The 25,667-nt window shown below is 36.0% G+C and overlaps 1 pseudogene; it reads left to right on the top strand.

The window, feature by feature from the left end:
* Positions 1-1,217: 1,217 nt before the first annotated feature.
* On the top strand, positions 1,218-11,156 carry LOC141419455 (sodium/hydrogen exchanger 2-like; annotated as a pseudogene).
* The last annotated feature ends 14,511 nt before the right edge of the window (positions 11,157-25,667 follow it).

Genomic DNA, 25,667 nt, shown 5'->3' with positions numbered 1-25,667 from the left:
AAGCTAAGAATACAATGTATTTATGGGGAAGAGATTATATTTAGAGGAATTCATAATAATACAGGATAGATGCAAAGATGTATGAAAATGCAATAATCAGCAACAAAATCCACCATCTCTGACAGCATGCACATATGGGTATGGATGTGTCAAATAGCTTTATGGTGGAAATCATTTCATATTGTGTAGATATAGCCAAGCAGCCATGATGTACCTTGAATAACTTTTGTCTTTTTTCTATTATTTGTTATATCTCAATGAAGCTTGGAAAAAATGAAAGGGTGTGATGATACAGAGGTATTTACAACTATTCTAGATGTTAGCTTCATGGGCAAAATCTCAACAAGTTTTGTATTCATCAAACCAGTACACATCTGTCATGGTGAAACTTGAGAAATTTGATAAGAAATAAAATAAGCATATTGCTCATGGGTTGGAAGTGGGAATAGAAATTCCTTGACCTTTTAAATTTTTTATTGAGACAGGTTTTTGCTAGGTAGCCCAAGCTAGTCTCAAACTTTAGATGATCTTGCCTCAGCCTCTCAAATGCTGGATTTACAGGTTTGTGCCACCATGCCCCCACTTCTTGACCTTTTCTAAAGCTTCTATCAAAAGATATGGCGTGGATGGTAGGGATTATGGTAAAACAATTATATGCCCTGCTTTAGCTACTAGGTTATACATTCAGAACAAAAAAATAATTTTTCCTAGAGTTTTTAGAAGGAACTGATTTATGTTTTGAACTCCTTCCCTTGTTTCTGTGAAAATAAGGAGCTCTGCTTCTAGTTATTTTTCATCCAAACATTTCCTAGTGAGATTCTTCTGTGCAGAGGCACTGATAATGTTTGACAGATTTAGGAATTCTTCTTGAGCACTTTTTCCATATTCATATGAAATAAAGAATCTTTGCAGTAAGGAAATAGATCGATAAGTGGCCATAATCCAGTTCCCAGTGGTTTCCCTTGCTTGATAATTAGGACTGAGGCTAAAATCCATGTGAATCAATGGATTTTTCCAGCTCCATCTTTTTGCTGGCTCCTGGCTCTGATCTCATTCCAGGGCATAAGAACCTATCATTTCTGTGCATGCACTCCAGAGAGCTGCTGGAGTGTCCATTGTTCTATTACATGTTAGCTAGCAGGTCGAAGGGTTAGGAATAGCAAACTGCATTTGAAAGCATCTGTGGCTGGGAGCTAATTCATCTGGCACAGCTGGTTATGTCCTGTGGGAGAGGGCTCCTGTTGCCTCTGTTGCTCTGGCAGCTCCTTTTCCTGCTCCTGGGAACCTCTGAAGTTAATATGCAGCACTATCAGGACCTGCAGATAGACCATGGCAGCTGGGAACCTGAAGGAACATGGGATAATGGCTTACTGGTTCCTGCTCATACACTCTTCTTTTCCCTGGATTACCATCATGTGCGTGTCCCTTTTGAGATCATACTCTGGATGTTAACCTCTCTTGCAATGATAGGTAACTGAGTGATTGATTGCCCAAGCCTCTCTCTTGTGGGGTTACTTTTTTTTCCTCCCATTTTATTATTTATTCTTTTACTTTGTTGATGCATCTTTTTTTTTATTATTCATATGTGTATACAAGACTTGGGTCATTTCTCCCCCCTGCCCCCACCCCCTCCCTTACCTCCCACTGCGCCCCCTCCCTCTCCCCCCTACCCCCTCAATACCCAGCAGAAACAATTTTGCCCTTATTTCTAATTTTGTTGTAGAGAGAGTATAAGCCATAATGGGAAGGAACAAGGGTTTTTGCTGGTTGAGATAAGGATAGCTATACAGGGAGATGACTCACATTAATTTCCTGTGCATGTGTGTTACCTTCTAGGTTAATTCTTTTTGATCTCACCTTTTCTCTAGTTCCTGGTCCCCTTTTCCTATGGACCTCAGTTGCTTTTAAGGTATCTTCTTTAGTTTCTCTGTGTTAAGGGCAACAAATACTAACTAATTTTTTAGGTGTCTTACCTATCCTCACACCTCCCTTGTGTGCTAAAGCTTTTATCATGTGCTCAAAGTCCAATCCCCTTGTGTTTGCCCTTGATCTAATGTCCACATATGAGGGAGAACATACGATTTTTGGTCTTTTGGGCCAGGCTAACCTCACTCAGAATGATGTTCTCCAATTCTATCCATTTACCAGTGAATGATAACATTTCATTCTTCTTCATGGCTGCATAAAATTCCATTGTGTATAGATACCACATTTTCTTAATCCATTCGTCAGTGATGGGGCATCTTGTCTGTTTCCATAACTTGGCTATTGTGAATAGTGTTGCAATAAACATGGGTGTGCAGGTGCTTCTGGAGTAACCTGTTTCACAGTCTTTTGGGTATATCCCCAAGAGTGGTATTGCTGGATCAAATGGTAGATCAATGTCTAGCTTTTTAAGTAGCCTCCAAATTTTTTTCCAGAGTGGTTCTACTAGTTTACATTCCCACGAACAGTGTAAGAGGGTTCCTTTTTCCCCGCATCCTCACCAACACCTCTTTTTGGGGGTGTTGCTAATGTTGGCTATTCTAACAGCGGTGAGGTGGAATCTTAGTGTGGTTTTAATTTGCATTTCCTTTCTTGCTAGAGATGGTGAGCATTTTTTCATGTGTTTTTTGGCCATTTGAATTTCTTCTTTTCAGAAAGTTCTGTTTAGTTCACTTGTCCATTTCTTTATTGGTTCATTAATTTTGGGAGAATTTAGTTTTTTAAATTCCCTATATATTCTGGTTATCAGTCCTTTGTCTGATGTATAGCTGGGAAATATTTTGTCCCACTCTGTGGGTGTTCTCTTCAGTTTAGAGACCATTTCTTTTGATGAACAGAAGCTTTTTAGTTTTATGAGGTCCCATTTATCTATGCTATCTCTTAGTTGCTGTGCTGCTGGGTTTTGTTGAGAAAGTTCTTACCTATACCTACTAACTCCAGAGTATTTCCTACTCTTTCCTGTATCAACTTCAGAGTTTGGGGTCTGATATTAAGATCCTTGATCCATTTTGAGTTAATCTTGGTATAGGGTGATATACATGGATCTAGTTTCAGTTTTTTGCAGACTGCTAACCAGTTTTCCCAGCAGTTTTTGTTGAAGAGGCTGCTATTTCTCCATTGTATATTTTTAGCTCCTTTGTCAAGGACAAGTTGGTTATAGTTGTGTGGCTTCATATCTGGATCCTCTATTCTGTTCCACTGGTCTTCATGTCTGCTTTTGTGCCAGTACCATGCTGTTTTTATTGCTACTGCTTTGTAATATAGTTTGAACTCAGGTATTGTGATACCTCCTGCATTGTTCTTTTGACTGAGTATTGCCTTGGTTATTCGTGGCTTCTTGTGTTTCCATATAGATTTCACGGTAGATTTTTTGATATCTTTAATGAATGTCATTGGAATTTTGATGGGAACTGCATTAAACATGTAGATTACTTTGGGGAGTATCGACATTTTTACTATGTTGATTCTACCAATCCATGAGCATGGGAGATCTCTCCATTTTCTATAGTCTTCCTCAATCTCTTTCTTCAGAAGTGTATAGTTTTCCTTGTAGAGGTCTTTCACATCTTTTGTTAGGTTTATACCTAGGTATTTGATTTTTTTTGAGGCTATCGTAAATGGAATTGTTTTCATACATTCTTTTTCAGTTTGCTCATTGTTAGTGTATAGAAATGCTAATGATTTTTCTATGTTGATTTTATATCCTGCTACCTTGCTGTAGCTATTGATGAAGTCTAGAAGCTTCTGAGTAGAGATTTTTGGGTCTTTAAGGTATAGGATCATGTTGTCTGCAAATAGGGATATTTTGACAGTTTCTTCACCTATTTGTATTCCTTTTATTCCTTCTTCTACCCTTATTGCTCTGGCTAGGAATTCCAATACTGTGTTGAATAGGAGTGGAGATAGTGGGCATCCTTGTCTGGTTCCTGATTTTAGAGGGAATGGTTTCAGTTTTTCTCTGTTAAGTATAATGCTGGCTGTAGGTTGGTCATATATAGCTTTGATAATGTTGAGGAACTTTCCTTCTATTCCTAGTTTTCTTAGAGCTTTTATCATGAAATGGTGTTGGATCTTATCAAAGGCTTTTTCTGCATCTATTGAGATGATCAAGTGGTTTTTCTTTACTTCTGTTAATGTGGTTTATTACATTTATTGATTTTCATATGTTGAACCACCCCTGCATCCCTGGGATGAAGCCTACTTGGTCATGGTGAATAATCTTTTTGGTGTGTTGTTGAATTCAGTTTGCCATTATTTTGTTGAGGATTTTGGCATCAATGTTCATTAAGGAGATTGGCCTATAGTTCTCCTTTTTGGAGGTGTCTTTGCCTGGTTTTGGGATAAGTGTAATACTGGCTTCATAAAATGTGTTTGGCAGTTTTCCTTCCTTTTCTATTTCGTGGAACAGTTTAAGGAGGGTTGGTATCAGTTCTTCTTTAAAGGTCTGATAGAATTCAGCAGAGAATCCATCAGGTCCTGGACTTTTCCTTTTGGGGAGACTCTTGATTGTTGCTTCAATTTCATTTTGTGTTATAGATCTATTCAGGTGATTGATTTCCTCTTGGTTCATTTTTGGATGGCCATATGTATCTAGAAAGCTGTTCATTTCTTTAAGATTTTCAAATTTATTTGAATATAGTTTCTCAAAGTAGTCTCTGATGATTTCCTGGACTTCCATGGTGTTTGTTGTTATCTCCCCTTTTGAATTCCTGATTCTACTAATTTGGCTTTTTTCTCTCATCATTTTAGTCAGGTTTGCCAGGGGTCTATCAATCTTGTTTATTTTTTCAAAGAACCAACTTTTTGTTTCATTAATTCTTTGTATGGTTTTTTTGGTTTCTATTTCATTGATTTCAGCTCTTATTTTTATTATATCTCTCCTTCTATTTGTTTTGGGATTTGCTTGTTCTTGTTTTTGTAGGAGTTTAAGATGTATCATTAGGTCATTGATTTGGGATCTTTCAGTGTTTTTAATATATGCACTCATGGCTATAAACTTTCCTCTCAAGACTGCCTTTGCTGTGTCCCATAGGTTCCGGTAGGTTGTGTTTTCATTTTCATTGACTTCCAGGAACTTTTTAATTTCCTCTTTTATTTCATTGATGATACATTTTTCATTAAGTAATGAGTTATTTAGTTTCCAGCTATTTGCATATTTTTTGTCTTTACTTTTGTTGTTGAGTTCTACTTTTACTGCATTGTGATCAGATAGTATGCACAGTATTATTTCTATTTTCTTATATTTGCTGAGGCTTGCTTTGTGCCCTAGGATATGATCTATTTTGGAGAAGGTTCCATGGGCTGCTGAGAAGAATGTATATTATGCAGAAGTTGGATGTAATGTTCTGTATACATCAACTAGGTCCATTTGGTCTATTGCATATTTTAGATCTTGGATTTCTTTATTGATATTTTGTTTGGATGACCTATCTATTGATGATAATGGAGTGTTAAAGTCTCCCACAACCACTGTGTTGGTGTTTATATTTGCTTTTAGGTCTTTCAGGTTATGTTTGACGAAATTGTGTGCATTGACATTGGGTGCCTACAGGTTAATAATTATTATTTCCTTTTGGTCTATTTCCTCTTTTATTAGTATGGAATGTCCTTCTTTATCTCATTTGATCAATGTAGGTTTGAAGTTTACTTTGTCAGAGATAAGTATTTCTATTCCTGCCTGTTTTCGGGGGCCATTGGCTTGGTAAATATTCCAGCCTTTCATCCTAAGGCTATGCTTATTTCTGTCAGTGAGATGGGTCTTCTGTAAGCAACAAATTGTAGGATCTTCCTTTTTAATCCATTTCGTCAAGTGGTGCCTTTTGATGGGTGAATTAAGTCCATTAACATTAAGCATTAGTACTGTTAAGTATGTGGTGATTCCTGTCATTTAGTTGTCTTAGTTTGAAGGTTTGATTGTGTATACCTAAGTTGAGGTTACTCTCTACTGTCTTGCTTTTTCTTTTCCTGTGGTTTGGTGCTGCCTGCCTTTTCACGGTTAAGTTGGGTGTCACTTTCTGTGTGCAGGATCCCTTGCAGAATCTTTTGTAATGGTGGCTTTGTGGTCACATATTGTTTTAGTTTCTGCTTATCATGGAAGACTTTTATTGCTCCATCTATTTTGAATGATAGCTTTGCTGGGTAGAGTATCCTGGGGTTGAAGTTATTTTCATTCAGTGCCTGGAAAATTTCACCCCATGCTCTTCTTGCTTTTAATGCTTCTGTTGAGAAGTCTGCTGTGATTTTGATGGGTTTACCTTTGTATGTTACTTGTTTTTTCTCTCTTACAGCCTTCAATATTCTTTCCTTAGTTTCTGAACTTGTTGTTTTAATGATGATATGTCATGGGGTAGTTCTATTTTGATCTGGTCTGTTTGGTGTCCTGGAGGCCTCTTGCATCTGTATGTAATATCTTTCTCTAGATTTCAGAAATTTTCCGTTATTATTTTGTTAAATATATTACACATTCCCTTCACTTTCACCTCTTCTCCTTCTTCGATGCCCATGATTCTCAAGTTTGGTCTTTTGATGGAGTCAGTGTTTCTTGCATTTTCTTTTCACAGGTCCTGAGTTGTTTAATTAATAGTTCTTCAATTTTTCCTTTAATTACCATTTCATCTTCAAGTTCTGAGATTCTGTCTTCTGTTTGTTCTATTCTGCTGGATTGCCTTCTGTTTTGTTTTGCAATTCTGTTTCTTTCTTTTTTCTGAGGTTTTCCATATCCTGGCTGTTTTCCTCTATAATGTTGCCTATTTTTGTCCTGAGTTCATTCATCTGTTTATTCATTGTGTTCTCTCTTTCACTTTGGTGTTTATACAGTGTTTCTATGGTTTCCTTTATTTCTTCTTTTGCTTTTTCAAATTCTCTATTTTTGTTGTCATGGAATTTCTTGAGTGTCTCCTGTACAGTTTGGTTGACCCTATCCAGTATCATCTCTATAAAATTCTCATTGAGTACCAGTAATATGTCTTCTTTTAAAGTATTCTAGTGGGCTTCACTGGGTCCTTTGGCATAGTTTATCTTCATTTTGTTGGAGTCTGGATCTGAGTACCTGTTTTCTTCATTACCCTCTGGTTCCTGTACTAATTTTTTGCTGTGGGGAAACTAGTTTCCCTATTTCTTCCGTCTTCCCGTCATTGTCTTTGGTGTTGTTACTGTCCCTGTACTTTGTGCAATTAAGTATTTTCTAGCTTGTAATAATAACAATGGTAATATTTAGAATGGAAGAGTGAGCTGAGATGGAAAGCAAGAAGTTAAAGAATAAGGACAAACAAATACACATACTGGAGGGAGAAAACAGAGCAAGGTATCAGACAAGAAGGTTTCAAAGGTATAAACAGGGTTCTTTAGTGTATTAATTGGACAGTAAGCTGAACAGACATTAGAGAGACAGAGAGAGGATTGAAAATCAAAAAAAAGATAAGAATAAAAATAAAAAATAAGTAAATGAAAGTAAAATCTATATATAAAAATGTATTAAAATAAAATGAAAAAATAGAAAATTAAAAAAACCCAAAAAACCCAAAAACCTCCAAGTTCAAATGCAATGAAGTTTCAGTCTTAATAATTTGGCTGTCCAAATACAAAATTTAAAAAAACCCAAAAGCCAAAAAACCAAAAAACCTCCAATTTCAAATTCAATGAAGTTTCAGTCTTAATAATTTGGGTGTCCATCTCAGTCTCCAATCCTGGAGATGGTGCCTCAGATGTTGTTCTGTAGTTGTCTCATCAAAGGGGACTCATAAAGTAGAACAAAACTACACACACATGCACAAAAAAAACCCACCATGTGTCCCAAGTTCAAATGGAATACAGTTTCACTACATTTTTTAGCTTGCAGTTGTAATTCAGTTGTTCTCTCATCAAAGGTAGGGAGAGAAAGAAAGAAAAAAAAAAGAGTCTAGAGACAGTTCTGAGAATGGTATCTGCAACTATGGCTTGCCTGCTTGCTGCTGTTAGCCTGCTGTTGCTGGAGGCATTGTTTATGCAGATCTCAGGGGTGAGCTTAGCACTCACCTGGCCCTGCAGGCTTTGTTTGCTCAGATTTCTCCCTTGCGTGAGCCTCTGCTACAAGCTTTCCTCTTTCCAAGCACTGGGAAAGGTTTCATTGCACCTGCATTCTCAGGCATGCATGTTTATTTACAGTTCATGTGGGAGGTGGTCTTCCCCCCTCTCCTGTGCAGTTCTCCTCCCACCTCCGCTTTCACAGGCTTTCCTGCTCCTGATTACTGTACGGTACTGCTGCTCCTGCCAGCCGCCATGTTTGTTTACAGCTCTCGTGGGAAGTGGGTCTTCCCTCCTCTCCTGTGGAGTTTTCTCCCTCCACCACTCTCACAAGCTTTCCCGCTCCTGGTTGCTGGGCATGCGCCCCCGCTCCCGCCAGAGGCTCTCTGGCCAGACCGGCTTGTTTATTTACAGTCCTGGGAAGGATTCCCTTCCCCCAATCTTCAGTGCTCAGGGTGCCCCACCCTCTTTCCTGGGTGTCTTTATCATTCTTATTGCTTATTACTCAGTTTCTCTTTTTTTCCCGGGTGGAGGTCAGTCTGTCCAGGGGGCTATGCTGCTCTGGCCCAGGCTTGTCTGTGGGAGTACCATGGTACTGCAAAGCTCACCTGGTCTGCGTCTTCCCAAGCCGTCTGGGCACCGGTGAATGGCGGCCCGGGGGCCCTCCTGGTTTCTCCATTTAACATGAAGTGGAGATTCTCTGCACTGGTTGGAGGTGTGAAGGGGTCAAAGTGATGCCTCTTCTCAGTGATTATGCCTGCAAAGTGTGTCTCCAGCGTTTCTCCAAGATTTCACTATAGGAGGCTCATTTTCTGCTTCCTCCCTCTAGCCACCATCCTTTTGTGGGGTTATTTAACAGAGGGAGTTGGAGAGATTTTCTAGATGTTAAGAAAGGCACCCTTTACTTAAGAGAGCAGAGACTAGAAAGTTGGAACATTTGCTTCCTCTTTTCTGCCAGAAGGAGACATTTTCTTTACAGATCAAGCCCTACTTTCCAGTAATTATGTTTGAATGCTGGTGGTCTCCCAGCAGAAGATGGAAATAGGTCCAGCAGGTTTAGACTACAAAGAGTGTTGTTCAAGGAATGGGAGAAGGCATAATATTAAAAGGTAGAAGAGCTAAATTTTACTAAATCTACTCTAAAAACTAAATGACCTGAGTGTTTTGGTCATTGTTTTAATTATTTAGCCTGTATGATCACCCTGAGTTACAACTGTTATAGATTTCCTAAGGGAATTAATCTCAGTAGCATGAATTCTGTCAAACCACCCAAGTGACCCCATGGCTTAGAGTCAGGGAATCAGAATGGGTTGTTATTCCTTTTCTGTCACATTTTTACTGTGTAACTGTAACCATAAGAAGTCACCTTGCTTCTCTGACCTCAATTTCATTATAAATAGTTAAAATTTCTTATCAGTGAAGAATCAATTGTGATTACTTATAACTTTTTGGGCTCTTATTACTCAAAGAAGATATTTGAATTATGGTTCAAAGATATATAGTTTTTAGGGTAAAAGGTGATGTATGTCACTATCATTGAAAGAAAACCAAAAAATACTTCCAGCTTATACATACATTGCTTCCACTTTAAAATATGCACCCATATTTGAAAATGATTCTGTGGGCACATAAATAATCATCTTGCTGTTAACTGTGAACCCTTTTACTCTATTAGTAAATATCTTTCCATTATAGAAACAAAAGCCTCCATTCATGCCTATGTATTATTACACTATTATTAAATGGAAAATGTGAAGTGACTGAGAAGTTATTTTGCTGAAATCATGGGGCTTGACAAAAAGGATGACATATAGAGGTGATGAATAATGAAGATGTTATGATACTTTTCTAGGATTTCACCTCTACAAGAAGATGTACCTGAAAGCTGCCTCTTGATATGTGTAGGTTTCATTATGGGATGACTAATTTATAGTTTAAATAACAAATCCCCACCAATAATTGACAGTGACATATTTTTCCTGTACTTACTTCTACCAATAGTCCTTGATGCAGGGTATTTTATGCCCAGTTGGCGCTTTTTTAAGAACATAGGAACCATTCTGTTGTATGCTGTAGTTGGAATTATTTGGAATGAATTTAGAGTAGGTCTTTCTCTCTATGGTCTGTGTCAGGTGAAGTACTTCAACATTCAAGATGTGTCCTTTCTTCATAAACATTGGTTTGGTTGCTTGATTGTGGCCATAGATCCTGTGGCTGCACTCTCTATTTGAAGAAATACGTGTGAATAAGAAGCTTCATATTTTGGTATTTGGAGAATCTCTTGTTAATGACACTGTTACTGTTGTAAGTATCTTTGGCATGGGCTTTCTAGGTAATGAATTAATTTCCTTTAAGCTCACCCCAGAAATTTAGGTAGGAATTGAATTGATTGAACAAGTATGTCTTAGTATTACTTGAGAAAGGGGAAAGGATGGAGGGAATCCTTTAGTTTCACAATTTCCACACAAATCACAGGAACTTGAGATCCATAATAAAAAGCATTTCCTTGAAACAAGTTTACAAATTGAGAGAATATGATTTAACCATCACTAGTATATTTTAGAAAGTGACAATGCTTCATGCTACTATATTAACCACCTATCTATTTCTTAGTTCAAAACTGAGATAAATCTTCTGGAGGCCATGGTATTTATAGTCATGCCAGATAAGTATCTTACCCATGAAAGTCATACACACAGCCCATTAGAAAAATTTTAAACAAAATCATGCATAGTTTGAGTGTGATCTGTAGAAATATCTCTTGTTGTAGGGAAAATTTATGTTGGGAAAGGCTGGAGATTTGAAAGAACTTCAAAGTTGAGAAAGACAAAAATTAGAATGGTAAATAGGGCACAATTGGAGACTTTTCTGATTGATATAATTCTTATATCTTCTTCATGCAGGTACTCTATAAGCTGTCCAAATCTTTCAATGAACTGCCATTTGTCAAACTGCCATTTTTCTGTGGTAGGAAAGTTCTTTTTAGTTGGAATAGGAGGGGTTTTCACTGGACTCCTGTTTGGTATATTTGCTGCCTTTACCACCCTCTTTACCAAGATCATCTGGGTCATTGAACTCCTCTTTGTCTTTGATATAGTTATCTCTCTTACTTGAAATGTTCCACCTCTCATGGATTGTCACTTAAGTACCTGAACAAGTTTTTGATCTAGACAATTCTTTAAGGGATTGAGTCTCATTTTCACACTGTAAATCTAGGAAATTGTATTTCCTAGATATGGGAGGAGGATCCTCCCTTTATGCTTTTCTAATAGAATGTATTAGTCACAGTACTGCAAGTGTTATTTACAACAAAGTTTGTGGGCTTCCTGCAGAGGTTGAATTTCTATATACCAACAACCTTGCCTCTTCTGGAGACAGGAGAACTAATATGGATTCCTCACTGTATAGTGAAAATGCTGAGAATTTGCATGAGGCTACCTGAGCCAATTCTCTGTTTTTGTAGGGGTAAATCATTCTCCTAACAGATTAATGTGCTTGAGCAAAATATAGTTCCTGTGGTAAGTAATTAGATGATACACCATATATGTAAGTTTGCTATTAACTATTCTCATGCAGATGAACTTTGCACCATGACAATTAAAGAATTGTATTACTTCTTTTGTTAATCATACAGGATATGCTGTTTTTAAATTATTTATCACTGGCATTTAATCAGTGATGATAATCCCTCAAGTCTAATAATAAACTTGTAAGGTTGACTACACACCCAGTAATATAAAAAGTAGTAGCATCTAAATGTTTTTGCATGGGAGTTTAGATAGGCCATCTCATTTTGTGTATTAGAAAAATATAAAAAAAAATTTCAAATGTTGCAGGTTTTCCAGAAGCTTAGAAGGATAAAAGAAAAGATTGATTTAAATTCAAAGATCTAATGCCCTCAGTTTATTCTAAGTTCTAAAGGGATTTACTGTGAATACATGTCATGCTGCAGTGATTGCAATTAGTGTGCTTTAGATGAAAATGCTCTAGGTTGTAAGTAAGGATTTTATTTGTGGCCTGGGTGATTGTATCTTAATTTGTTAAGAGTTGTTTGGGTTTTAAATTGTCTTTGGTTGTTACTGTCTGCATTACTTATTATGACAGAGAGATTAAGAGCCAAGGAATGTATGGAATTGAATGAAGCAATTTAAATTTAATTCTTCTAATCTAGAGTATTGTTCAACAATTTAAAAATGGTGTATTTTAAGTGGCATCCTTCTTTTGAGTACGTGGATTTTCAAAAAACTTGACGATGTGGAGATTATTGGCAGGGTTGTTTTGAGTCCTGAAAGAATGTAACATAGGGAAAACAATGTTGTCAAATCTATTTGCTTCCTTTTGAATTCTCCCAAGACTTAACTTTCTTAAAAGTGTAGCATCTTTTATTTTGGGTTAGGATTACAAATGACCACTGAGGCTATGATTTAATAATCTTGTTTCTTTTGCTTGCAAAAGCAAGTTGAATAAAAAAGATCTTTATTTTCCATGGAGATGATTTAACGAAACTCATTTAATAACTTATTTTTTTATCCTGACCATTGTAGCCTAGGGCTTTAGGTGCATTTTTGATGATTAAAAGTTGTATTAATATTCTTTAAAAATATGTACACCTGAATAAACTGCATTTATGTGTTAAACTCTGTATTACCTAAAGTGTAATTAGTTTGAATGTAGTTGAAAAAGAAGAGAGCACAAACATGACAATAAAAATAGAGAATCCCTTTCTAAGACATTGTGTTAATTTGAAAATTAATTAGGCTGAAAATACTGAATTAAGAAATTGGGCACGAATATTTGAGTTATCTAAATGACCAAAGCAGTTAAATAATGAAGATATTTGAACACATAATTAAGCTGGATAAAATAATTGAAGTAACAGTCACTTCATAAATTTACAAAATGAAATAAAATTTTAAAATTAAAATTTTACCTTTTTTGTGATAGAAACAGAAAAACTCCTCACAAACTCCTGTGCTTAATTACTTTTCATGTTACATGTGAATAAGAATATCCATTTTTTGAGGCTCTCAGTTCACTCTCCAGTATGATCAAAACATAATATCTATTTTTTGTATGATTGGAATAATAAAATAAAATGCTACTTAAATATGAAAAATGTTAGTAATTGTGTGATTATTCTTTGAATCACATGTTAAGCATGAAGCAAACATATAATTATAACTAGAATGTAACTTTGTTTTGGGATTTGCTTGTTCTTGTTTTTCTAGGAGTTTGAGATGTAGCATTAGTTCATTTATTTGAGATCTTTCTGTCCTTTTAATATATGCAGTCATGGCTATAAACTTTCCTCTTAGGACTGCCTTTGTTGTGTCACATAGGTTCCAGTAGGTCGTGTTTTCATTTTCATTAACTTCTAGGAATGTTTTAATTTCCTCTTTTATTTCATTGATGACCCATTGATCATTGAGCAATGTGTTTCCAACTGTTTGCATGTTTTTTGCTATTATTTTTATTGGTGAGTTCTAGTTTTAATGCATTATGACCAGATAGAATGCATGGGATTATTTCTATTTTCTTATGTTTGCTGAGGCTTGCTTTGTGCCCTAGGGTATGACCAATTTTGGAGAAGGTTCCATGGGCTGCTGAGAAGTATGTATATTGTGTAGAAGTCGGATGAAATATTTTGTAGACATCAGCTAAGTCCATTTGATCTATGGCATGATTTAGTTCTAGAGTTTCTTTATTGATATTTTGCTTGGATGACCTATCTATTGGTGATACAGGGTTATTAAAGTCTCCCACTACCACTGTGTTGGAGTTTATATATGTTTTTATGTCCTTCAGAGTATGTTTGATGAAATTGGGTGCATTGACATTGAGTGCACATAGGTTGATAATTGTTATATCCTTTTGGTGTATTTCTCCTTTTATTAGTATGGAGTGTCCTTCTTTACCTCGTTTGATCTATGTAAATTTGAAGTCTACTTTGTCCAAGATAAGTATTGCTACTCCTGCTTGTTTTCGGGGACCAATGGCTTGGTAAGTCTTCTTCCAGCCTTTCACCCTAAGCCTATGCTTGTTTCTTTCGATGAGATAGGTATCCTGTAAGCAAGAAATTGTTGGATCTTCCTTTTTAATCCAGTTTGTCAAATGGTGTCTTTTGATAGGGGAGTTAAGTCTGTTAACATTAAGTGTTAGTATTGATAGGTATGTGGTGATTTCTGTCATTTAGTTGTCTTAGTTGTTTAAGGGTTTGATTGTGTGCAGCTAAATTGATGTTACTCTACTTTCTTGCCTTTCACAGGTCTTCAGTTGTTTGACTAGTTAGTAGTTCTTCGGTTTTTCCTTTAATTACAATTTCATATTTGAGTTCTGAGATTCTGTTTTCTGCTTGTTCTAGTCTGCTGGAGTGACCTTCCATTTTGTTTTGTATTTCTGTTTCATTCTTTTTTTTGAGGTTTTCCATATTGTGAATCACTTCCTCTTTAATATTGTCAATTTTCATCCTGAATTCATTTATCTCTTGATTTATGGTGTTCTTTGTTTCACTTTGGTGTTTATACAAAGTTTTATTTGTTCTTGTGCTTTCTCATATTCTTTATTTTTGTTGTCTTGGAATTTCTTGAGTGTCTCCTGTACATTTTGGTTGACCATATCCAGTATCATCTCTATGAAATTCTCATTGATTACTTGCAGGATTTCTTCTTTCAGATTGTTTTTGTGGGCATCTTTGGGTTCCTTGGTATAGTTTCTCATTGATTTGTTGGAGTCTGAATCTGGGTGTATGTTTTCTTCATTTCCCTCTGGTTCTTGTACTAATTTGTTATTGGGGGGAAAATGGTTTCCATCCTTTTTCCATCTTCCCATCATTCCACTTGGTGTTGTACTGTCCCTGTAATGTGTTTAGTGTTATCTGTCTTGTAATAGTGAAAATAATGATATTAGAATGGAAGGGTAAGAGGAAAAAGAAAGCAAAGAAAAAAATAGAGAACCAAAGAAATTAACAAGGACAGATAGTGTACTAATGAACATTGGACTATACAAGCATTAGAGAGACAGAGAAAAAAACAAAAAAGAAGAGAGAAAAAGAAAAAAAAAAAGAAAAAAAAACCCAGGTTCAGATGCAACAAAGTTTCAGTCTTAATAGTTCTGGTGTTACTCCTTCAGCATCTGGTCCTGGTGTTGGTGTTTGAGTAGTAGTTTTGTCATTGTGTCATCAAAGGAAAAAACTTATATAAAAAGAAAAGAATAATTTTTAAAAATAGGAAAAATATATAAAACTAGAATAGAATAAAAATTTCAGGTCATGAAACCATGATGTTTCAATCTTAGTAGTTCTGGTGTTGCTCCTTCGGCATCCAGTCCTGATGTATTTAATTAGTAGCACTGTGGTTGTCTCACCAGGTGGTTGGATCAGAAGACAGCTTTGTGAGCCACTGTCTTCTCTGTTTCAGGCTGTGCCTCACATGCCTCCTACGGCCAGTCAGCTGCTACTGCTGGCTTTATTTATTGAAGTTTGCTGGGGGGAGCCATCACACCCATCTACTCCAGCAGGTTTTATTTATTTAGAGTTCTCCTGGGCGCCTGCCCCTCCCTTCTTCTCCGATGGAGAGTCCTGCAAGCCAGGTGCAGTTGCAGGCTTCATTTTCAAAGTTCAATTGGGGAACTGCCCTTCCCCAATTCTCCAGTGGAGCATCCTGCCTGTCAGCTACCATTGCAACATTTGTTCTTTGAAGGTTTGCTAAGGGGAGCCGCCAAATCCATGTACTCTGTCAGGCTTTGTTTGTTTAGAGTTCCCGCGGTAGCCTGCCCCTCCCTTTTCACTGGCATAGAGTCCTACAAGCCTGTTACAGATGCAGGCCTTGTTTGTTTAGGGTTCACACAGGGAACTGCCCTTCCCCCACTCTCCAGCAGAGTGTCCAGCACATCAGCCACTGTCGCAATCCTGGTCCACCCAAAGCTTGCTGGGGGGAACCGCTAAACTCACCTTCTCCGGGAGGCTTGTTTATTTAAATTTTGTGTGGGCGCCTGTCCCTCCCCCTTTCTCTGGAGTGCTCAAGGCACCCCACCTTTTTTGTTATGTGTACTTTTCAGTTCATTGTATTTTATTCAGTTTTTTTTCCCAGGGCTGGGGTCAGACTGCCCAGGGGGCTATGCTGGTTTATCCCAGGGATGGCTGTGGGGATACCACATGCTGCTTATTTGCTCACCTGTTGGTCTCTATCTCCCAAGCATGTTAGGAGCCTGCATCTGGAGCCCTCCTGGTTTCTCCACATAACATGGCATGGAGAAGCAATGTGCAGGATGGGGGTTTAGGGGTGTCAGAGTTTTGCTTCTTCTTGGTGGTTTTTCCTGCCTGGTGTGTCTCCAGGGTCTCAGCAAGATTTTTGCTTTATGGAGCTCACACTATCTGCTTCCTCCCTCTAGTTGCCATCTTGGAACCCTAGAATGTAACTATGAAAAAGATTTTTATCTTTCCATTTATTTCATTGTCCAATAATTTGAAAAATAAGGCATGGAGCACTTGCACTCATTCAAGGATTGATCTCTTTTTCCAAAACAAATTATGTATGAGTCAGTTTCTACATGGAAGATTATTGGTTCTCAGAATGGTCAATATAACTATTGATTTGTGTTGGGGGATGGTTGGGAAGAAACTGTACTGTCTGAAAAGTAATTAAAACTCTATTAGGACAATTGTGAGATCATTTTCAACCTATGACCATAATGGATCTAGTCTTAATGATGGTCGATTTTAACAGTAGTGTATTACATCCATTATAGAAATAATTTTGTTTCTTTTCAATAATGCATTGTTTCTGAAGGCAGTAAGTCTATGTTTACTGATATTTCCAAATTTGATTTGATATTAAATGCCTCCTACTTTGGACATTTTTGATAAAATGCACCCATTAGCATCATTAACTGAAATATAAAAAGTTATGTATAAAATATTGTTTTTCATTATAATGAAAGTAACTTTGTATATATACTTATATCTTCATAAGTCAACAGCTATTAATACTTTTTGAAATTAATATCCAAGGCTAGATTTCTTTTTAGAAACTTGACATACCTTTTTTATAACCATTATATTTTATTATGTTTTTTAAAGAGTGGCAAACATGTATTCATTTCTTCTAGTTTCAAACTGGCCTACATTTCAGTCAGAAAAATATTTGCTCTTTTGCTATTGTTGCCTACTAGCATAAGTAAAAAGGCATTTATTGACTGCCTAACATTATGAGACCCTCAGTAGTAGACATTGTTATTAAATGTTTAAGTTGATACCACTTCTTGTCAGAGAAGACCCAATAACAGCCATTCTTGTCTCGTATTATTTCTATTTGCAACTAATGAAGTGCATGATTCACTTACTCTGCAGACAATATAATATTGAAATCACAGAACAGAAATCAGCAGGGAAATTAATTTCTCATAGTCCACCCTCATATTATCAGCACTTTTACATAAAGGATTATGCTTTCTACAGAAAATTATTTTTATAATATGCTTGTTTGTTATTCCTAGTCAGGATTTTGGAAAGAAACCATTTTACATTTGAATGAAAATTAATTCTTAATTATACATAAATACACAAAAGATATTCTTTTTATTTACCAGTTTCCACTCCACCAAAAAAAAAACACCTAAATTATGAAAGAAACAGGTTCATATATAACATTAGGTTTAAAAAGATGTTTTATACAGTGATAAACTGTATTTTGTAATATCAAAAATACAAAAAGCTATTTTTGTGCATATGAAGTGAACTATGAAATCAAGGTATCAAAATTTAAGAATACTTTAACATAGGTCTTTGTGTCTATGATGAGTTCAAACTGCACTGCTTGGTAAATTTCCTAATTCAGGTGTCCTGTAATATGATAATGCTTTATCCAAGAAAGTGGTATAAATAAGCACAAAAATATTCCATTTAATGTAGCTCCTATACTGCATTATAACATTGCTTATCTTTAAAAACTGTTGGAATCTAGTGGAAGTTTCCCATCTACTAGAATGTGTAGAATGGTAAGTGCCTGGGGAACATAGAGCTCTTCCACTTTTGGAAGGGGTTTATCTTCTGTCTCACTGACATACAGCTGCAGTGTGTATCATATATATTTGCTAGCATAGTTACACAGTTTAAACACTAAACTTAAAATTAAACCAAAGTCCCAGTTCAAAATAAATAAATCAGAAATTATAGGTATGGTACACATTTCATTTTAATGATAAACCTTCCTAGTTAAGAGCATTTCTTAACAATACCAAATAAAATCATAGACTATAATAAAATATTTTCTTATGAAATTGATGAAACCTATACATCTAATTTATAGTAGTTTATGTGTAGTATTGAAATAGCTGAGGGGTGCTTATACATTTAATCACTTACATTAGAATAATTAAGAAATCATAAAGATACCCCTGTATCTTGCCAATGGTCATCTTCATTATTTACCACTTCCATAAAAGTACTTTATATTTATTTCCTAACCTAGTTATACAGTTGCCCTTTTTAATTCAAATTTTCCAAGACCAGAATAGGTTCCACTGAATGGGTCTTCAGCAAAGGTATTCTGGCCCACCCAGCTTGCTCAGTTATGGAATTGCAATGCCAGTGATATTCTCAAGAAAGAACCACTCCTTTTTTTATAATAATATGAGAAGGAAGATCTATAGCAAGACTTGCACACACTACAGGCGTAATTGTCCTTTTTGAATGAATGAAAAAATGAGTGCATGGTTGACTAAGGGAGTTTACATAGGATATTTTGAAACCCCTTGTATAAAGAAATTACTTGTAATAATCATGCTTATATGACTCACACACTCTGCCCTATAGAAAAATAATTCTAAGAAGTAACTGATGACATTCTTAAGTGTTCTATATGAGGGAAGAAGGTAAAGTGATTTTCCTAAAGACTGTAATGAGCCAATGGTAGACATGACCTTTTATTTTAGAATTTAATTACTAGCAAACTCTTTTACTCATGTGACAAATTAATACTTGAAACTTGAATTAAAATTCAGAGCCTAGTATTAATGATTTAATCTTTATCAAGAAACAAACATGAAAAAACTAAGATAGAAAATAAATGTCAAGACTAATTTCTTATGAGAAAGAGTTTTTATTTTTTAAATTTTTATTTGGATATAGGTTTTTTACCATGAATGATCTAGAACAATCTATAGAGTTCATGAATTTCTGTGTAAAGTGACTGTAATAGTAATAGTTTAATAAAATGAGCTTTGACAGTGTGAAATGCTTCATTGTTTTCTAAGCCAATGACATTTAACATGCGGACCATGGATCAGTACTGGTCCATAAACTGGTGGTTACTATAGAAAGTGAAAACTTGTGTACATTCAATACTACCCCAAGTACAGTAATAAATAGGGGAATGAATTTTATATGTCTTATTTTATTTCATTTTTAAAGTAACTCATTCTTGTTAGTAACAGAAGTAGATTATTCATTACAGGTAGCTAGAGAAGCTCTTATCTAAGCCAAAGAAAACTTTGGAAAAGATGAATAAGACTGAATCCTCTATGAGTACAGTATGGGCAAGGTATGTAGTAAATGGTCAGTTGTAGTGCAACTCTTTAGTCTTAGACAGATGTCTGGAGCAGGTATCCTTGCTCTGATTATTGCTAGGAGCATAATCTTAGGCAAGCTACATCACCTGTCTGATTTGTAAAATCGGCATAATTTAAAAATGTTAGAAATAATGCCTATAATGCAGCATGTGCTCAAGGCATATTAGCTATTAGGAGAAACATCTAAATGAGTAAATATGATACAAGGCAGATGTGGTAAGATTTTTATAGTTGCAAATAAATGTCTACAATTATTATTTTTTGGTAGTACTGGGGATTGAACTCAGAGTTGTGTGCTTGCTAGGATGGTGCTCTTAAAACTTGAGTCCCATGAAAATCACAGCAGACTTCTCAACAGAAACATTAAAAGCAAGAAGAGTGTGGGGTGAGATCTTCTGGGCACTGAATGAAAATAACTTCAACCCCAGGATACTCTACCCAGCAAAGCTATCATTCAAAATAGATGGAGCAATAAAAGTCTTCCATGATAAGCAGAAACTAAAACAATATGTGACCACAAAGCCACCATTACAAAAGATTCTGCAAGGGATCCTGCACACAGAAAGTGACACCCAACTTAACCATGAAAAGGCAGGCAGCACCAAACCACAGGAAAAGAAAAAGCAAGACAGTAGAGAGTAACATCAAGTTAGGTACACACAATCAAATCTTCAAACAACTAAGACAACTAAATGGCAGGAATCACCACATACCTATCAGTACTAATGCTTAATGTTAATGGACTTAATACACCCATCAAAAGACACTGTTTGACAAAATGGATTAAAAAAGAAGATCCAACAATTTGTTGCTTACAGGAGACCCATCTCACCGACAGAAATAAGCATATGCTTAGGATGAAAGGCTGGAAGAAGATTTACCAAGCCAATGGCCCCCGAAAACAAGCAGGAGTAGCAATACTTATCTCTGACAAAGTAGACTTCAAACCTACATTGATCAAACGAGATAAAGAAGGACATTCCATACTAATAGAAGAGGAAATAGACCAAAAGGAAATAATAATCATCAATCTGTATGCACCCAATTTCAACGCACCCAATTTCATCAAACATACCCTGAAAGACCTAAAAGCATATATAAACGCCAACACAGTGGTTGTGGGAGACTTTAACACCCCATTATCATCAATACATAGATCATCCAAACACAAAATCAATAAAGAAATCCAAGATCTAAAATATGCAATAGATCAAGTGGACCTAGTAGATGTCTACAGAAGATTTCATCCAACCTCTACACAATATACATTCTTCTCAGCAGCCCATGGAACCTTTTCCAAAATAGATCATATCCTAGGGCACAAAGCAAGCCTCAGCAAATATAAGAAAATAGAAATAATACCGTGCATACTATCTGACCACAATGCAGTAAAAGTAGAACTCAACAACAAAAGTAAAGACAAAAAACACGCAAACAGCTGGAAACTAAATAACTCATTACTTAATGAAGAGTGGATCATCGATGCAATAAAAGAGGAAATTAAAAAGTTCCTGGAAGTCAATGAAAATGAAAACACAACGTACCGGAACCTATGGGACGCAGCTAAGGCAGTCTTGAGAGGAAAGTTTATAGCCATGAGTGCATATATTAAAAAGATTGAAAGATCCCAAATCAATGACCTAATGATACATCTCAAACTCCTAGAAAAACAAGAACAAGCAAAACCCAAAACAAAGAGGAGAGAAATAATAAAAATAAGAGCTGAAATCAATGAAATAGAAACCAAAAAACCATACAAAGAATTAATGAAACAAAGATTTGGATCTTTGAAAAAATAAACAAGATTGATAGACCCCTGGCAAACCTGACTAAAATGAGGAGAGAAAAAACCCAAATTAGTAGAATTAGGAATGCAAAAGGGGAGATAACAACAAACACCATGGAAGTCCAGGAAATCATCAGAGACTACTTTGAGAACCTATATTCAAATAAATTTGAAAATCTAAAAGAAATGGACAGATTTCTAGATACATATGATCATCCAAAACTGAACCAAGAGGAAATCAATCACCTGAATAGACCTATAACACAAAATGAAATTGAAGCCACAATCAAGAGTCTCCCCAAAAAGAAAAGTCCAGGACCTGATGGATTCTCTACTGAATTCTATCAGACCTTTAAAAAAAACTGATACCAACCCTCCTTAAACTGTTCCATGAAATAGAAAGGGAAGGAAAACTGCCAAACACATTTTATGAAGCCAGTATTACACTTATCCCAAAACCAGGCAAAGACACCTCCAAAAAGGAGAACTATAGGCCAATCTCCTTAATGAACATTGATGCAAAAATCCTCAAAAAAATAATGGCAAATCAAATTCAGCAACACATCAAAAAGATTATTCACCACAACCAAGTAGGCTTCATCCCAGGGATGCAGGGGTGGTTCAACATACGAAAATCAATAAACGTAATAAACCACATTAACAGAAGCAAAGACAAAAACCACTTGATCATCTCAATAGATGCAGAAAAAGCCTTTGATAAGATCCAACATCATTTCATGATAAAAGCTCTAAGAAAACAAGGATTGAAGGAAAGTTCCTCAACATTATAAAAGCTATATATGACCAACCTACAGCCAGCATTATACTTAACGGAGAAAAATTAAAACCATTCCCTCTAAAATCAGGAACCAGACAAGGATGCCCACTATCTCCACTCCTATTCAACATAGTACTGGAATTCCTAGCCAGAGCAATTAGGCAAGAAGAAGGAATAAAAGGAATACAAATAGGTAAAGAAACTGTCAAAATATCCCTATTTGCAGATGACATGATCCTATACCTTAAAGACCCAAAAAACTCTTCTCAGAAGCTTCTAGACATCATCAATAGCTACAGCAAGGTAGCAGGATATAAAATCAACATAGAAAAATCATTAGCATTTTTATACACTAACAATGAGCAAACGGAAAAAGAATGTATGGAAACAATTCCATTTACAATAGCCTCAAAAAAAATCAAATACCTAGGTGTAAACCTAACAAAAGATGTGAAAGACCTCTACAAGGAAAACTATACACTTCTGACGAAAGAGATTGAGGAAGACTATAGAAAGTGGAGAGATCTCCCATGCTCATGGATTGGTAGAATCAACATAGTAAAAATGTCTATACTCCCAAAAGTAATCTACATGTTTAATGAAATTCCTATCAAAATTCCAATGACATTCATTAAAGAGATTGAAAAATCTCCTGTTAAATTTATATGGAAAAACAAGAGGCCACGAATAGCCAAGGCAATACTCAGTCAAAAGAACAATGCAGGAGGTATCACAATACCTGACTTCAAACTATATTACAAAGCAATAACAACAAAAACAGACATGAAGACCAGTGGAATAGAATAGAGGATCCAGATATGAAGCCACACAACTATAAGCAACTTATCTTTGACAAAGGAGCTAAAAATATACGATGCAGAAATAGCAGCCTCTTCAACAACAACTGCTGGGAAAACTGGTTAGCAGTCTGCAAAAAACTGAAACTAGATCCATGTATATCACCCTATACCAAGATTAACTCAAAATGGATCAAGGATCTTAATATCAGACCCCAAACTCTTAAGTTGATACAAGAAAGAGTAGGAAATACTCTGGAGTCAGTAGGTATAGGTAAGAACTTTCTCAATGAAACCCCAGCAGCACAGCAACTAAGAGATAGCATAGATAAATGGGAATTCATAAAGCTAAAAAGGTTCTGTTTATCAAAAGAAATGGTCTCTAAACTGAAAAGAACACCCACAGAGTGGGAGAAAATACTTGCCAACTATACATCAGACAAAGGACTGATAACCAGAATATATAGGGAACTTAAAAAACTAAATTCTCCCAAAATTAATGAACCAATAAAGAAATGGGCAAGTGAACTAAACAGAACTTTCACAAAAGAAGAAATTCAAATGGCCAGAAAACACATGAAAAAATGCTCACCATCTCTAGCAATAAAGGAAATGCAAATTAAAACCACGCTAAGATTCCACCTCACCCCTGTTAGAATAGCCATCATCAGCAACACCCCCAACAACAGGTGTTGGAGAGGATGCAGGGAAAAAGAACCCTCATACACTGTTGGTGGGAATGTAGACTAGTACAACCACTCTGGAAAAATTTTGGAGGCTACTTAAAAAGCTAGACATTGATCTACCATTTGATCCAGCAATACCACTCTTGGGGTATACCCAAAAGACTGTGACACAGGTTACTCCAGAGGCACCTGCACATCCATGTTTATTGCGGCAGTATTCACAATAGCCAAGTTATGGAAACAGCCAAGATGCCCCACCATTGACGAATGGATTAAGAAAATGTGGTATCTATACACAATGGAATTTTATGCAGCCATGAAGAAGAACAAAATGTTATCATTCACTGGTAAATGGATTAATTGGAGAACATCATTCTGAGTGAGGTTAGCCTGGCCCAAAAGAACAAAAATCGCATGTTCTCCCTCATATGTGGACATTAGATCAAGGGCAAACACAGCAAGGGGATTGGACTATGAGCACATGATAAAAGCGAGAGCACACAAGGAAGGGGTGAGGATAGGTAAGACACCTAAAAAACTAGCTAGCATTTGTTGCCCTTAATGCAGAGAAACTAAAGAAGATACCTTAAAAGCAACTGAGGCCAATAGGAAAAGGGGACCAGGTACTAGAGAAAAGGTTAGATCAAAAAGAATTAACCTAGAAAGTAACACCCACGCACAGGAAATCAATGTGAGTCAATGCCCTGTATAGCTATCCTTATCTCAAGCAGCAAAAACCCTTGTCCCTTCCTGTTGTTGCTTATACTCTCTCTACAACAAAATTAGAAAGAAGGACAAAATAGTTTCTGCTGGGTATTGAGTGGGGGGAGAGGGAGGGTGGTAAGGGAGGGTGTGGGGGCAGGGGGGAGAAATGAACCAAGCCTTGTATGCACATATAAATAATAAAAGAAAAAGGAAAAAAAAAACTTGAATCATGCCTCCAGCCCACATATAAATTTCTAGGAGTGATATAGGCTTCATAAACAAGGAAAGATTTGGGTTGGTATTTGAAGAATTAGTATGATTTGAGCAAACAACTAAGAACATTTATTGACTGGAAATACTGAGATTGTGTGGAGAAGGAAAAGTCTGATAACTACAAGAAAAGCCAAAATGAGGAAATCGTAGTTTGTAGAAGAAAGAAGGGGAGTTTTATTTCATGGCTTCTTCAACACTGAGGACTGGAAGCTATGGCACTCTCATATTCTTTCTGCTTCTCTTTCACCTTTTGCAATAACTTCTTTTAATCATCAATGTCATTAAATATTACAGAGATTCTGGTTTATGTTCACTAATTTAGGTGGTCAAGGATGCTCATTAAATCCTCTGAACCTGCTGAAATTGTTGTAAGAAAGAGGGGAGAGCAATGGAGGAAGTGAATCTAATTAAGATGTATTGTAAGCACATACGTAAATGTCACAATGAATCTTGCTGTACAGCTGTTATATGCTAATAAAAAGTATATATGAAAAGCAAAACAACAAAAAATACCTGTAAATTTGTCTAGTATTCCATCATAAATTTTTGTTGTGTTTTAGATCTTTGACTACTTTTCTTTATAAAGTACACTTTCAAGTACATTCTTGTGGTGCTTATAGTAAAATTTTTTTAGGAAGATATTAATAGCTTTCATGGTATTTGAGATACCATGAAATACCAGCTATGTAGTCCAAACTGGTCTTGAATGTGTGAGCCTCCTTCCTTGGCTTCCAGAGTGCTAGAATTCTAGGTGCTCATTCCTATGCCTGGCTAAGAACATTTAAAATATGAAAAATAAGCACATCTATGCAGGGTAATTTGTGTCTAACTTAATGAAATGGCATTGTGCAGTAGAAACTCTGTGAGCTCTGGAGTTAGTCAGATATGAATTCAAATATCATCTCTGCAATGTGCTGGTTATTTAATCTTGAGACAGTTAACCAATTTGCAGTTCATGTATTGTTGTGAGGTTATTGTGAGGATTATACAAAATAATTTATGAGAAGTAGCTGGAATATAGTAGACACGCAAAAACTAGCAATTCCAAGTGTTTTATTAGAAATGTGCTATGTTTAATAGTTTATAAATAA

The sequence above is a fragment of the Castor canadensis genome, chromosome X, assembly GCF_047511655.1.
Source record: "Castor canadensis chromosome X, mCasCan1.hap1v2, whole genome shotgun sequence".
NCBI lineage: Eukaryota > Metazoa > Chordata > Mammalia > Rodentia > Castoridae > Castor > Castor canadensis.
The sequence above is the reverse complement of the archived record's forward strand: the minus strand, read 5'-3'. Positions and strand labels throughout refer to the sequence as shown.